This window comes from Octopus bimaculoides, chromosome 1 (assembly GCF_046866305.1).
Source record: "Octopus bimaculoides isolate indiv1 chromosome 1, ASM4686630v1, whole genome shotgun sequence".
Lineage (NCBI taxonomy): Eukaryota > Metazoa > Mollusca > Cephalopoda > Octopoda > Octopodidae > Octopus > Octopus bimaculoides.
In genome coordinates, this window is record NC_142928.1 from 53,955,594 (window position 1) to 53,969,701 (window position 14,108).

The window sequence follows — 14,108 nt, forward strand, 5'->3', positions numbered from 1 at the left end:
CTTAAATAAATTGGAGTAGCATGAAACGTGCGTACTGCAATCACCTTTGAAATCCGTGTTGCTTTTTTTTTTATATATATATATATACATACACACATGGATACATACACACATTCATATACAGGATTTGGATAAAATAATGGAAACTTCTTGTTAAAACGAAAATTTATTATTTAATACGGAGTCGGTCAAGAACCTAAACAAAGGGGACGTTATAGAAAATTTCAGGCCCATCACTCTGCTCATGCACAGTTGAAGATTTTGCCCAAGGTGTTAGCCAAGGGGTTGGCGCTTGTAAACAAGCTGGTTGGCGAGGCGCAAACATGCGCCATCCCAATCAGGACTATTAGCGACAATTTCCATCTCATGCGCTATATCATAGAAAGGGTTGGTAACGAAGCTAGCATCGGCGGGGCTCTGATCAATTTAGATCAATCTAAGTCCTTTGATAGGGTCGATCATCAATACTTGGCAGTTGTCCTCGAGGCAGCCGGTTTCGGTCCGGTTTTCCGCGGTTGGATCGCCGCTTTGTACAGCGGCATCTGCTCGGTTGTTCGGATGAATGGTCACTTGTCGGAGCCATTCAGCTTCTTGCACTCGGTCCGTCAAGGGTGCTCTCTCTCCTTTTCGTATGTACTGACTCTTGAGCCACTACTGCGGAAGCTGGAGGCTTTGAGGGGTGTCCCGCATGATCTAGGATGTGGGAGAAGTGTGTCTGCTTATGCTGACGATGTCACCGTCATAGTGTCGAACCGCAGGCATATAGACCTGATTGGTGACACACTAAAAGAATATGAAGCGGTGACAGGAGCAAAAGTTAACACGGAAAAGTTAGTGAGCTTGCAACTCGGCACCTGGAGAAGTAAGTCCATGCCATCCAATAGCGTCGTGGGACGCTGGACAGACGGTCCGGTAAATTGCTCGGGGTCTGGTTCGGTCCAGACCACCAGGTGGAGAAAAATTGGTTGCGAGGTGACGACAGGGTAACCAATCTCACCCAGAAATGGACCGAGAGGTAGCTGTCCCTGAAAGTTCGAGCGGAGGTGGCGAATGCGTACATCGCATCCGTCATCTATTACCGCATGACCGTCGTCCCTTGCCCCTTTTGCTGGTTGACGAAGCTGGTGCACTTACTCTTCCGCTTTCTGTGGAAGGGGAACGTTCCACTGGTCATGCGCTTCAGCTGCTGTCAACAAACACTGAATGGAGGGTTGGGCATTCTGTGGTTACTGATGCGCAGACATGTGCTCTGACCACGGCATCTCCAGCGTTTCCTTGACGGTGAGCAGGTGTGGTCGCCGTTTGTAAGACTCACTTTTCAACAGCTAGTCTCTTTGATTGAGCTGCAGTCCTGGATTAGGCGTAGATCGAGGAGGGGCGCTTGGTACCTCGAGTGCCGTCAAACGCTCACAGCTCTCTGCCAGTCGTAGTTCCACTCTAGCGGTTCCACTCCGCGGTTGGTCGTAGTTCCGCTCTAGCGTTCTATAGAGGGTTAGTGGAGGGGAAGTTCGACGACGTTCTCGGAGAAACTCTAGGCGTCGACGAGGATCAACTGTACGGTCTGTTTCGGAGAAGTTTCGGGCCTGGGCCTATGGATAATTTCTAGAAATCCCTTGCCTGGCAGTGCTACTGAGGGTCGCTGCCTGTTTGGTTTAAACTTTACAGGCACGGAAGTGCCGTTAGCCGGGCCTGCTCGAAATGCGCGCGGAACGATGAAACCATTCTGCATGCCCTCGTCCAGTGCCCGAGTTTTGCTGACGTGTGGGTTTAAGTTCAACACCTGCTGTTGCATGTAGGACGGATCCGGCTATCAGCTGAATCCATTGTGAAAATTGCCACGCCACCATCCTTTGGCCGGGAAGGGCAGGCAGTTTTTATTTGTCTGGTGGCTGTAGCGAAAGAGGTAGTATGGTGGGCTCGTATGAAAGGGCTAAAGTCAGACACTTTCCTTTTTAGCCAAGCCCTCATCAACTTTTACAAGTTATGCTTGAAAAGGAAGTTGAGGGTGGAGAGGGAAGTGTTGCCTTCTAGCAAGTTTGTTGAAAGGTGGGTGAATGTTGGAAGAATGGCCAGTGTAAAAGGACCAATTCTGAGCATACACCTGTGAAAAATTAAAGGAGAGGGGCTCTTGCCCTGTTGATCAGGCACCTGTGGCTTTTGAGGGTTTTTCCACGAGGACCTTTAAAGCGCCTCCCCTATTGGGAGATTCATGTTGTTTAATTTCTTATTGTTTTCAAATGTTTATACGCTGTAAAACCCTTTGTCTCGTCTTGTGTTGTCATCTATGTTATGTCATGTCATTTTATGTTGTTTATGTAAGCCCTTGTGGCTAATAAAAGAATTAATTATTACCTCCGCCTTAGCGAAGGCGGAGGTATTGTTTTCAGTCGTGTTTGTTTGTTTGTCCGTAGACAAGATATCTCAAGAACCGTTGGATAGATTCGGATGAAACTTTCAGGGATGTTTGGCCTCGTGACTGGCACGAACTGATTAGATTTTGGGATCAATCTGGTACCGGATAAGGATTCTGGATTATTTTTCCTATTCTTTTACAAAATTTTTGAGAGCGGTCTGTTTCATTTTTAGTATTATCGTTTGTGAGAGCAGTCGAGTTTATTTCAGATATTCTCATTTTAAAAATCATCTCTGGCGAGTCGTTGAGAGGACGTTGGTGTTGCCTTGGCAGAGGTTTGTTTCACAGGAGGTTTGAGTTGTTTTTGTCTTGTTAGACGTAAGTCATAGTGTTAAATATTTGTTTGATTGATTGTTACAGTTCAAATTGTTACTAGTGTTATTTTGAATTGTTTTTTTCTCATTGTGGGAAAAATGGAGAAAACGCCAGCAGGTGACCACAGTTATGCGGCTGCAACTAGAAAAGGGATAGACGTGGAAACGCTGGAGGTACGAGAAATAAAGGTTGAACCTCGAAAAATGAAGGAATGCGAGAAGTTGCTGAAAACAGACGGAAATACACTGAAATTAACGCCGCCTGTGGAACTAACAACCAGTGTGATGAAAAGAACGGTGATATATAAGACAATGAATATAGCAACAAGGAAAATAGAAATAGCGACAATAGAGGCTATTCCAGAATGTTTGAAGAATATAAAAAGACTAACCACATCTATAACAAGAGGGAGAAAGTACGCTACTGTAGAGGTGCGTTTTGCATCAGAAGAGGAAGAAATTAAGCACTCCACGGAGGCAATAAGATCGGAAGAATGGGTACTTTTGCCATCGTACTGTGGCAAACGTGTGGACATGGTGCAAGTTGGCAAAGTGCTCCCAGAGCTGAAAGAAGCATGGCTGATGACAGCCATAATGTATGACATGAATGAGGAAGCCAAGATACTGAAGACCACAAGAACCCAAAGAGTTAACTACTGGAGATATGGAATAGAGTTAACCATTCAGGCAACAGTGGAAGGCCTAAACAGAATTGTCGAAGAGATAGTGCTGCCCGATGACGTGATGGTGGAGGGCAGGTCGCCTATGTTATACATCTGGGGAAAAGGGCCACATGAAGGCGAGGTGCCCCCAGAGAGAACAACAGATAGAACAGACGGAGAAGCAGGAAAGCACGGACCAGGTGGTACAGGTCGAGATAAAGGAGAAAGCAACAGAGGAGGGGTTCATGGTGTTTAAAAAAAAGAAAGAGAAGTGGGAGAGTGAGCTCTCCGCCAGAGCAGCAGAAAAAGAAGAAAGAAGAGATGGAAAAGGAGGAGACCAGAAGGAAGGAAGACAAAATGGTTGTGGATAAAATAAGCGAAAAGGAACTTGAAGTGTTCAAGGAGGAGTTGCATAAGGAAGAGACATTGGTGAAGACACCGGTTGTTCCAGTGGAGGAAGAAAATTTAGAAACGCAACTAGAGAGATTGTTCAGAGTGGCGGAAGAAAAGAAGGTACCATGAGTGGAGCAGTAAAAGAGAAAACAAATAAGAAAAGGAAAATTTCAATGGAATTTTAGGACGTACGCAAAAAGAAAAGAAACTGAAAAGAAAGTATTAAAGTTTAGACATATTATAAGAGTAAAGTTGCCCACGGATGTGTATTCCGAGAATGTGAAAGCCATAGTGGTTTACAAGGACACCTACAACAGACTCAAAGACATGTGTGGAGAAGGGATTGACCCGCCAGGAGTGATGGTGGAGTTCGATGAATTGCCACCAGTAGTGGAGCTAAAAGATTTAGAACCTTTCATGAGATATTAAAAAGGAAAAAGTAAAATTGTTTTATTGAACAAAGAAGAAAAAAGTAAAATTGTTCCATTTAAAAAAAAAAGAGGAAAAAACGAGATTAAGAAAAAACAATAAGATAATAGAACGATTGTAAACGTTCAAATGATACTGCATGGGAGTGGGGCCCATGCAGCCATTTCATTTTTCATTTTTATATAACATCTCCTTTTCATTCGTTTTATGTTTTTTGTCCCCACTGTGGTGTTGTGTCTGTCTTTGTAGTGTCCCCTCTGTGTTGTGGCCGAAGTGCCAAAATAAAGAAACATTGGCAGAAGTTTGCGCTCTCTGAGTGCTCTTGTTATTATTATTATTATTATTATTATTATTATTATTATTATTAAGACGGCGAGCTGACAGAGTCGTTAGCACGCCGGGAAAAATACTTGGCAGTCTTTCGCCCGTCTTTACGTTCTCAGTTCAAATTCCACAAAGGTCGATTTTGCCTTTCATCCATTCTCAGTCGATGAAATAAGTACCAGTCAATCACTGGGGTCGATATAATCTGTTAGCCCCTTCTCCAAAATTTCAGGCTTCGTGCCGTGATCTGAAACTATTATTATTATAATTGAGTAAGGCTGCAAGATGGTAGAATCGTTACCGCACCGGACAATATGCTTAGCGGCATTTCTTTTGGTTCTTTGCGTTCTGATTTCAAATGTCGGCGACGTCAAATTTGCATTTCCTTCCCCCAGAGTCGATAAAATAAAATACTACCCAAGTGCTGGTGTCGGGAGCATCAACTAACTCCCTACCCATTCGAATATACTACATTAGAAGTATATTTATGCGTGTATTTTCTTTAGAATTAAAGCTTTTGCCTTTGAAAAATTCAAGCCGGAATTCAAGTGACAAATTTCGTTTAAGTTATGACAGCTCTGCGGGGTTGTGAATATCTGAACTGGATGGTGTATGTGCATATGTCTGGATAAACTTGTACTTATGCAGCAGCTGTGCATATCGCATTAATGCACGAGTGTAAACATCATTACAGTGTGTGAATGTGTGTGTACGTGTGTGCGTGTGTGCGTGTGTGTGTGTGTGTGTTTGTGTGTGTTTGTGTGATTGTGTGCATGCGTTCACGTGTGTGCTTGTCTGTCTTTGTGTGATTGCCTGCATGCATTCACCTAGAAACTTTAAATGGAGAATCCTTGGAATATTTTACAATATTTCACTGTACCTCTAATCGATTTTATTTGGAGAAAACGAATCAATTTGCTTTGTCCTTTTCTTTCTTTCTTTCTTTCTTTCTTTATTTCTTGAGAACTTCACCCTTTCGACGCTTTTATGTCATTCTCTTGTTACAAAGCCTAGTACACTTATGATAACAGCTAAAACTGAAAATCTGTTGTCTGGGTATAAGAGCGTCTAGATGCATTCATTGTCTTATAATGTTATAGAAAGAGAGAAGAAAACCTTAGCAATGCAGAAAATAAAACATTCAATTTTATTATTTTAAATATCTTCGTATCTTTTATTTCCGACTCAAAAAAAAAAAAAAAAAAATTTTAAGCTTTTCTTTTAAAGTCAACTATTCTTGTCCATGGCTAGAGGTCGGTTGAGAATTTTCCAATCTGACAGCAGTCGTAGCATTCCATGGCATTCGTTGCAAACATTTGTCAGATTATTGTATTCAGTTCTTCTGACCTGAAAGATGTTAATTGAATAAAATAAAACGTTAACAAATTACTGCGAAACATCCGGCTTCATGTGAAATGTGTGTCTGAAGTATATATGAGGGTCTAGAACGTATAAATGCGTCATGTACTTCAGTTACATTTTTTCGCATGAAGCCGGATGTTTTAAAGTAATTTATTTACGTTTTTGTTTTATTCAGCTGTTAACATTCTATGAAAAAAAAAAAAAAAAATTGAACATATAGAATTGAAAATGATCATTTGATGAGTGGAAGCAATAAATTCCGAAAATACCAACACTGTTATTTGATGGGAAAAATCCTCCGAGTCAAGACAAAAACAGTTGATTTTGAAAGATTATATTTGGAAAAGAATCATTTTACATTTACAACATAAAATATTTAAAATAATAAAACTGTGGTGTAGAACTCATTATACTTATGATTCAGAACGAGTACAGAGCGGTAATAAGAAAAAGAGATGACAAAGGAGTAAACGATTACCGTATGAACTTCATTAGCTGTTTCTTCTATAACAGTGGTTTTACTACCACACCTCCCCTATGAATTTGTCCTCTCCACGCCCCCTTTGCATCTATGAATAAAATTTCCTCCCAGATTTTAAATAAAATCTAAAATATGTTTTTAGCCTTTTTATTGAAAATGAATTAGTCACATTATACAAAATATGTATAATTTTATATATAATCACATTATACAAAAAGTGAGATACTTGACACTCTTAGCAAAAAATGCTTTTTTTTTTTTTGATTGAATAGGAATTAGTCACATTGTTAGTGAGATACTTGACACTGCTTCTTAGTTACAAGATCTTGAATGCGTAGTTGAATGCCAGAGTGCACAACGTAAGTCCCTTTCAACGGTCAGCCTGTTTCTGTACTTGGTCTTGACAGCAACGAGCGTGGAAAATGCAGCTTCACAAAGATACGTGGATCCAAACATAGCTAAAATCCGAAGAACCTGATGTGAGATCAGAGGGTAAACAGGAAGGTACTTGATCCAGAACATTTCAAGATCCAGTTCTTTGAAGTCTTCCTTAGCTGGGGAGTTGAACTTCAGCTCAAGAAACTCCTCTTGCACCTCATCCAAAATATCAGTCACTTCACACTGAAATGGGTTCCTGATGAATTTCCAAGCTTCACGCTTTTCATCTATATCTGAGAAGTATCTGATCAATTCTGTTTTCAAGCCAGTTAGATGAGTGATTATTTGTTTCTTTAACTCAGAATTAAGTAATTAAAACTGGCTGTATTTCCCTGCTGAATTCGACATTTCCAGAGGTCGAGTTTGGTCATGAAGTTTCGAACAGTGTCGCGGTGCGTGAGAATGTTGATATTTTCCCCTTATAGGTCGAGAGTATTCAATGCTTCGAAGATGCCTACCAGGTGAGCTAGAGATAGCTGAAAGCCTTGAGACTGAAACTTGTCATGGAGATCTGCCTTCTGCTGCAAATCTAGAAATATCGCTACATCTCGTAGTTCATAAAGCCGTCCACGCATGTTCCCATTTGATTGCCCTTGTACGTTCGGGTGAAAAAGCAATGCTTCATGTTCAGATTACATATCTTTACTCAATAGTTTGTAAAGAAAACTGTTGACCTTTAACAAAGTTGACAACCTTGATAGCCACGTTCAGGACATTTCTCATGTTCAGTAGGTAAGGTTCTGGATGCTAAGGCTTCACCCTAGTAATGAATCCAGACTGCAAATCAAGCATGGCACACTATTAGTTCACACTCCTACCAGCGAATCCCACGAAAGTTGGTTTTCCTGAGAGAAGTTTGATACATCACGAAAAATAGCTGCTGCTGTTGTACAACTATCCATAGGATGACAGAACAACATTTCCTCTTTTATACAGTTGCCTGACACAAAACAAACATATACTAATAGCTCAGAACACTGAGCGATGTTAGTCGTTTTGTCACACTGGATGGCAGAAACAAGTCATCGATCCTTCCCTTGACTTTATTGTTTGATAGTGAAATCTGGAAAAGCTTGTTCGCACTATCGTTCCCCAGAACGGGTTCTGCTGCGCGGAGTAGACTTGGTTTTATGAGAGACTCCCCGATGTTATGGCACTTCTTGCTCTTTGCAATCAACATGGCGATCTCATTGGAAGCTTCAACAACCATTGAAGTTTGTTGCCGAAATGCTCCACTACCGACTTAGCTTGCTTCAAGGATTGTGTTTTTGTTTCAAAGAACGCCTTGGGCTTGTCTGCAAGAGCAAAATGTGTTGTCCTCAAATGGCGTTCCTAGCATGAGGGTCGTATTCCATCACTGGTCAAAGTTTTGCAACATATCACACACTGGGGGACTTCTGTGTCACTCTTTTAGAGGGACACGAATCCAAGTCGAATATATTCGTCAAGATACTTCCGTTTCTTCGTACTCATTGCGAATTATTGGATGTGCAGTGGACAACACAAATATGTGAACAAAAGATAAGGCACGTGTAAGGTAATGTCAAGGCCCAAGTTAGAACGCTTGGAGTAAAAAGTTCTGAAAAAAATTAAAACAAAAAAATTTGGAATAAAAGTTAAATTAAAAGAAAAGTTACACGAAAATTTGTACAATAAGATGTTGTATTTATTTGTACGAAAATATAAAAAAAGTTTCTCTAAAAAGAAAAAAATTTGCAGAGCTTTTAGTTTTATCTAGTATTTTCAATAATATTTAAATCTGAACTCTAGTTTAACATTTGGCTTTATATTACAATTTTTTTCTTACAAAAAAATTTACTGTTTTTAACATAAATATTTAATATTAAAAATTTTGGTTTTCTTGTTAATTTTTTTTTATTTTTTCAATCTATGTTTTAAATTTTTTGAGACTTGATTAAATTGAGAGATAGTAAAACCTATTACATACTTTTTGTTTTATTTCCTATTTTTAAATATATTATACTTTTTATCTTGCTAAAATTTTAAAATAGTTTTCAATTTTTTAAATTAAGTTAATATTTCTTAGTATGTTGCTATAATGGTTTGATAATGTTTCAGCATGTCCCTTGATTTTTAAGAATCACATTATTTGATATGTATGAAAACTGTGGATCAAACTTATAATCTATTAACTGAAATAGCTGTTTGTCTTTACGCGATGATAATATCTAAGCTTTATACCAGTGGTTCTTAACCTGAGTCTTCTTGTAACAAAAAAAACAAAAACAAAATAAAGGCAATGTTAAAGCTACAATTCAGAATTGGTGAGGCTTTTGAGGAATATAAAGTGGGGGCCAATAAGTACAGAAAATTGTAAGCGGCGCTAAAAAAACTAAAGGTATAAGGCGATACTTTTTGCATTTTTTCATAAACTTCTCCGCCTGACAACATAAAATGATAATCAGGCAACATTTCCAAAAGACGCCTTCTGCACGAAAAATATAAAATTAAATATAGGTGCACTCGTGGCTGTGTGGTAAGAAGCTTGTTTCCTAATCACATGATTCTGGGTTCAGTCCCAAGGCGTGGTACCTTGGGCAAGATCTACTATATCCTCAAAGTCTTGTGGGAGGGTTTGGTAGACGGAAACTGAAAGATGCCCGTCGTTTACGTATGTGTGTGTTGTGTGTGTGTGTGTGTGTGTGTGTGTGTGTCTTTGTGTCTATGTTTGTTCCCCTACCACCGCTTGACAACAAGTATTGATGCATTTGCGTCCCGTATCTTAGCAATAGAGTAAGTATTAGGCTTTAAAAAAAGAAGCAATAGAGTAAGTATTAGGCTTTAAAAAAAGAAGCATTAGCCTAAAAATTTCAAGGCGATATCTCAGCATGGCTGCAGTCTAATGACTGAAACAAGCAACAGATAAAAGATAAAGATAAACGAGATAGCGGGGATTAACTTATTTTATGTAGTGAGACATATTTTCTTAGCAACTCCCCTGTCAAAACAATTTCAAAGTAGTCATCGCTTTTATTGATAATAATTAGGATAGGGAGTTGACAGAAACTGTAATGTATGAACTAAATGCTCAATAGTAATTAAGTCACTCCCCGTGCGCCCAAACGTTAAAAGCTGACCTTGTCAGTATTTAACGTTTATCTTCCTATTAGTTTCAAATGTTTCCTATTAGTTTCAAAGCCAGCAATATCGAGGGCGGGGGCGGGGTTAAGTCGATTACGTCGATCTCAGTGTTCAACTGGTACTTATTTTATCGACTCCAAAAGGATGAAGGGCAAAGTCAACCGCGGTGGAATTTGAACTCAGAACATACAGACGGGTGAAATGCTGTTAAGCATATTGCCCGACATGCTAACGATTCTGCCAGCACGCCGCCTTGTCAATGAATATGTATTGGATTAATGTACTGGACGCTTTGGTTGATTATACGCAGCACCAAATTTCATTTATTTCAACTATTGATTGGGTTAGACATTCATTTTATACATAATAGATAAGCTATCCAAATGTGCTTGTGTGTGTGTAGAGTGAGAGAGGTGGGTAGAAAGAAATATATATATATGCACCTATACATACAGGTGGATGTCGGTATGCACATACCTGTACGTATATATGCATATACTCATTTACATATATATATATATATATATATAGAGAGAGAGAGAGAGAGAGAGAGTGGGGGGGGAGACAGACAGAGAGGCAGAGACAGACAGACAGACAGACAGACAAAGAGATGAGGGAGAGAGAGAGAGAAGCAATAAGGGAAAGTAAGCGGGAAAGATATTTTCTATCAGGACTTGAGCTTGCACGTTCCTCACAATATTTTACTTTTGTAGCAAGTTCTGTGGATTATCCTTGGCCTGATATTGCTTCTTCTTCTTCTTCTTCTTCTTCTTCTTCTTCTTCTTCTTCTTCTTCTTCTTCTTCTTCTTCTTCTTCTTCTTCTTCTTCTTCTTCTTCTTCTTCTTCTTCTTCTTCTTCTTCTTCTTCTTCTTCTTCTTCTTCTTCTTCTTCTTCTTCTTCTTCTTCTTCTTCTTCTTCTTCTTCTTCTTCTTCTTCTTCTTCTTCTTCTTCTTCTTCTTCCTTCTTCTTCTTCTTCTTCTTCTTCTTCTTCTTCTTCTTCTTCTTCTTCTTCTTCTTCTTCTTCTTCTTCTTCTTCTTCTTCTTCTTCTTCTTCTTCTTCTTCTTCTTCTTCTTCTTCTTCTTCTTCTTCTTCTTCTTCTTCTTCTTCTTCTTCTTCTTCTTCTTCTTCTTCTTCTTCTTCTTCTTCTTCTTCTTCTTCTTCTTCTTCTTCTTCTTCTTCTTCTTCTTCTTCTTCTTCTTCTTCTTCTTCCACCGCTGCTGCTGCTGCAGCTGCTACTACTACTACTACTGAGCGATTCGTATGCGAAAAAAAAAAACAATGATTCTGTCTACCACAGGATTTCAATCATGCTATCTGTTTTGTTTTGTTTTTAACAACAAAATCTTACATCCATGTATAAATATGCTTATGTATTACATAGTGTATATATCTTTTCTACTCTAGGCTCAAGGTTCAAAATTTCTGGGGAGGAGGCCAATCGATTAGATTGACCCCAGAACACAACTGGTACTTAATTTATCGACCCCGAAAGGATGAAAGGCAAAGACAGACGAAATACCGTTAAGCATTTCGCCCGGTGTGCTAACGTTTCTGCCAGCTCACCCGCCTTACATAGTGTATGTATCAAAATGCTTATGTGTATATATAATCATATATCTGACACATGTAGCAAATATCTAGTTGAGATTGCTATATATAAAAGTCTATGATTTGTTTTTACAATATATACTCGTGGGACTATGCCAGACGTTATGATCAAACAGTTTCAAGATTCGGCAGTATTATACGTAGTCTGAATGTACCTTCACAGTTCAGCTCCATAATAGATGGTGTGCGCCATTGTCACAGCCAGCCCACTATATTCCTTGTTGTCTTTCTATTATCATTAACATAGACCTTATTTTCTGGCAAAGACAAAACATTAAGTAATTCCGAACTTTGATAGCGGTAGCAATCCCCAATACGCATGGTGATGTTTTAGTCGTCCGCTGTTTTTTAATTTTTTAAATTTTTTTATATATTTTGTCGCAGGTTCATTTGGATCAATGATTGAGTAATAACTTTCAACCTTATATTAAACTATATAAACGGAACTCGATGCTATCAAATCTCTCTTTTTGGTCTGAGTGAAAAATCGACAGAGAAGTTGGCAGTACTTATCAGCCATGCATTGACTATACAAACGAAACGAAAAACTATCATCTCTGTGTGTCTGTCTCTCTGCTTAGAACTAATCTAGAACGAAGAATCAGCAGAATCATTCATTATATATTCTTGTTTCAGCTGGTCGTTGTAAAGACAGATTTCAAAGAACATTATAGAGTTTATATTTTGATGAATTAAAATATACCAACAGACTAAATTAATTTATGTGCATTGAGTCCCTCTATTTTCAAACTTATTAATCATATATATATATATATATAATCAAAATAAGCAACAAAGATATCCAGAAGTAATGCAGTACGATCGTTTCATGCAACTCGATTTAATTGAACAATTAAATGGAGTTGCATGAAACGATCGTACTGCATTACCTCTGGATATCCTTGTTGCTTATTCTGATTTTAATCACCTTACTTTGAAATTGTATGGATAATACCGTACTAAAATCTGGTGCCCCAACTTAAGTACCATATCCATCTGAATCTCTCTCTCTCTCTCTCTCTCTCTCTCTCTCTCTCTCTCTCTCTCTCTCTCTCTCTCTCTCTCTCTCTCTATATATATATATATATATATATATATATATATATATATATATATAGTTATTAATATTTCTAAGTCTCTCTAAAGGAGACTACGGCAGCGGTACTGGAAATTAATAGTTATCGCCAAGCCAACATGGCAGTCCCAAAATTAGGACGAAAGCTGCCGTGAATTAGCTCCAAGAAGCCATCGCCTCTAGCTAGCTATGTGACACACGAAACCTGTGTCCTTTATAACCTTCGAACAGGGGAGGTCAGCAGTTTCCCCTTGCTGGTTTGGCATCTGCAGACTAGTTTCAGGGTGTTGCCCCTTGTCAATGCAGAGCAGCCAAGCTCCAGCCAGGCGGCGCTGCCGACTATCTGTTCGAAGGTTATTTATCTAATTTCTGTGGAATCTATCCACTGGTTTTCAGAAATATGGCTTGGCGATAACTATTAATATATATATATATATATATATATATATATATATATACATAAACAATTGCAGCGTGGAAAATGTTTATAAGCTATTTCAGAACACACAATTTCCCAATGTTTCTTTTGTTAGGTTCTAAATACAAATTTGCATCACTAAGTTTTGTCAGTGAACAAGTCGAAGGTTCAAAGCGAGGAAAATATTTTGACACAAATTAAATTTATATGTTGAAGTGAATCTAACGGGGGTTTTTTGTGTGTGTTCTTAAGTAGCTTATAAACATCTTACTCGCTGCAATTGTTTATATACATACTTATATATATATATATATATATATATATATATATATATATATATATATATATATATATATATATAATATAGATAATATATAAATATATGGATATATACATACATATATTTACATACCTACATATATATGTATATATACATGCATATATGGGTACGGGACATCAAAAAAACGTAGACAAAATGAGAAACTTGGACAAAAAAAGAAAAACATAGAAAACGAACTTTTTTCGAACAACGAAAGAAAGAAACAAACAGAGAAACGAGACAGGCAACATAAAAAACATTCCCTTCATCAGTTGTCCTGTTTTATCTACTCCACGTTTCGAAGGTAGGGACAAGATGCGACTTCGTTAAAACTATCCTTCCGGCAAAGCAAATTAAATAAAATTTGAGATTTTTTGCTGAGGGTTAAGGTGGTAACAAAAACAGGATAGTGAGAACAAAACAGTAAAAACAAACGTTGAGAGCTGTTAAGTCAAGATGATGTGAAGTGTTGTAAGCTGGAAAGACGAGCTTTGCGAAGAAACAGGTAAAACACGTCTTGTCTTTAGGAAGGACGTGGAAGAAAGAAAGACGGATAGATGTCGGTCACGTGTGAACAACGAGAGGATCAAGGAAGAAGAGTGAGAGAGAGAGAGAGAGAGAGAGAGAGAGAGAGAGAAGGAACGGTGAAGGGGAGAGGAGAAGAATAGGGAAAGGGTCGGAGAGAAAAAACAGAAAGGAAGAAGAACATGAGAGGGAGATAGATAGAAAAAATGGAGATAGAATAAGAGTGCGCATAGTTATTATTAAG

The 14,108-nt window shown here is 38.5% G+C and overlaps 1 long non-coding RNA gene across 1 annotated transcript in view; it reads right to left on the bottom strand.

Moving 5' to 3' along the window:
* Positions 1–5,680: 5,680 nt before the first annotated feature.
* LOC149137544 (uncharacterized) overlaps positions 5,681–14,108 on the bottom strand; it is a 13,189-nt gene continuing 4,761 nt past the window's right edge. Inside the window, exon 2 of the long non-coding RNA XR_016241598.1 lies at positions 5,681–5,882. This is a non-coding gene — a long non-coding RNA (uncharacterized LOC149137544). The remainder of the gene's footprint in view (positions 5,883–14,108) is intronic.